Source organism: Macrobrachium nipponense, chromosome 21, assembly GCF_015104395.2.
Source record: "Macrobrachium nipponense isolate FS-2020 chromosome 21, ASM1510439v2, whole genome shotgun sequence".
In the NCBI taxonomy this organism is placed as follows: domain Eukaryota; kingdom Metazoa; phylum Arthropoda; class Malacostraca; order Decapoda; family Palaemonidae; genus Macrobrachium; species Macrobrachium nipponense.
This window is the reverse complement of record NC_087212.1, coordinates 3,076,877-3,079,376: the sequence shown is the minus strand read 5'-3', so window position 1 is coordinate 3,079,376 and position 2,500 is coordinate 3,076,877.

Here is a 2,500-nt window from a genome sequence, read left to right as displayed (position 1 = left end):
CCGTGCATTGGTTTGTTGTGCCAGGTCCTCTGGTCTGTCTGTCATTTCCTGTTCTCTGTATATTTGTGGGTCTTCGTCTACTTTTATTAGTCCTTCTTCCCATGCACTCTTTAGCCACTCGTCTTCACTGGTTTTCAGATATTGCCCCAGTGCTCTGTTCTCGATGTTGACGCAGTCCTCTATACTTAGTAGTCCTCTCCCTCCTTCCTTTCGTGTTATGTATAGTCTGTCCGTATTTGCTCTTGGGTGTAGTGCTTTGTGTATTGTCATATGTTTCCTGGTTTTCTGATCTATGCTGCTGAGTTCTGCCTTCGTCCATTCCACTATTCCTGCGCTGTATCTGATGCTGGCACTGCCCATGTGTTTATGGCTTTTATCATATTTCCGGCGTTGAGTTTTGACTTAAGTATCGACTTTAGTCTCTGCATATATTCTTTCCTGATCGTGTCCTTCATCTCTTGGTGTTTTTATATCCCCTCCTTCATTATTATTCCCACGGTATTTGTATCCTGTCTCATCTATGTGTTTGATGTTGCTCCCATCTGATAGCTTTATCCCTTCAGTTCTCGTTACTTTGCCTTTTTGTATGTTGACTAAGGCGCATTTTTCTATTCCAAACTCCATCCTGATGTCTCCAGATACAATCCTTACAGTCTGGATTAGGGTATCTATTTCCTTGATGCTCTTACCATACAGCTTGATGTCGTCCATGAACATCAGATGGTTGATTCTGTTGCCTCTTTTCTTGAAATTTGGACCCGGCATCCATCTTCTGTAGTACTTTTTGTCATGGGAATCATGGCTACTACGATGAGTAGTGGGGACAGTGAGTTGTCCTGGAAGATCCCTCTCCTGATATTACTCTGCTAGTCTTATTCCAGAGCTTGCAAGTATTGTATTCAGGTTGCGCATTGTATTTTTTGAGGAAGCTGATGGTGTTTTCATCTGCCCCATATATTTTCAGGCATTCTATTAGCCATGTGTGTGGTATCATGTCGAAGGCTTTCTTATAGTCTATCCATTGCTATGCTTAGGTTGGTTTTCCTTCTCGTACTGTTCTTCATTACCATTTTTGTCTATCAGGAGCTGGTCTTTTGTGCCCCTACACTTCCTTCTGTAGCCTTTCTGTTGGTGGGGGGATGGTGTTTGTCTCCTCTAGGTAATTGTATAGCCTTTCACTGATGATACTTGTTAGTAACTTCCACATTATTGGTAGGCAGGTGATAGGCCTGTAGTTACTGGCTATATTTTCCTTGCTCTTGTCTTTTTTTACTAAGGATGTTCTTCCTGTGGTCATCCATTTGGGTGCATGGTGATTTGAGATACAATGTGGAGTTGTTCTGCTATTCAAAGTGGGTGTAGGGCCTGAATGTTTTTGAGCCAGTATCCATGGACTTCAATCGGGACCTGGGGCTTTCCAGTTTTGGCATTTTGTTTTCTTTATTGGTGTCTGACTGTGTCTGTCGTGATGTCTGTAAATCTTTGTTTTATTCTCCCTGTTTCTTCTTCCTTGACTTCCTGGAGCCATGTTGCATGTTTGTTGTGTGATACCGGATTGCTCCATATGTTTTCCAGAGTCTCTTACTTGGTTCGGCTTCAGGAATTTCTTGGTGGTTGTTGTCTTCCCTCTTAGTTGGCTGTATAGTCTTTTCTGGTTGGTTCGGAATAGTTTGTTCTGTTGGTATCCCTTATTCCGGTTCATGTACCGTTGGATCTTATGTGCTTTGGCCTTAAGCCTCTGTTTTACATCTTCTATTGTGTTGTTTAGTCTCCTCTCTTGTACTTTGTATTCTCGTTGAGTTTCTCCCTTGCTTTCTTGCTTCTTAGCCTTTTTTCTGCCATCTCTTTCAGTTTACTCAAGTCAGATCTCATCACCATGATATGCTTTTCCAGGCGCCTTTTCCTAGGAGATTGCTGTTTGGTTTCTGTTGGGTTGGTTGTGCTGGTGGTGTTGGTGTTAGAATCCCCATAAGTTCTGCTACTAATCTTGCTCCTGCATATGCCAAGTTATTTGTTTATGTGATACTGGTGGTGTGTATTATGCCCATTATTTCATTACCTCGACTCACTTGTTTTCTCCCTTAATTTCTTGGTGTTGTAAGCTTTCATGGAGGGGATCTTTGTTCTCTCTGTATCTGGCTCCATCCATTGTCTAATCTTTTTCTACCCACGTCCGTCCTCTCTGTTACTTCGTTGGTATTATTATTATTATTATTATTATTATTATTATTATTATTATTATTATTATTATTATTATTATTATTATTACTATTATTATTATTATTATTATTATTATTGTGTGTTCTGTTAAACCGTATAATGGCTTGAAAGTTCATGTTACATTTGCATAAACATAGATTAGCTGTTTCCAGAATAGATAAATCCTCTCTCACGCTCAAACATTTAATTATTTTTCCCTGCAGTTAAATATCTCTTATAAGGGTTTTGGCCTGTCACCGAGAAGTAGATGTAGCAAAAATGGAAAAGTCAAAATCTTTCG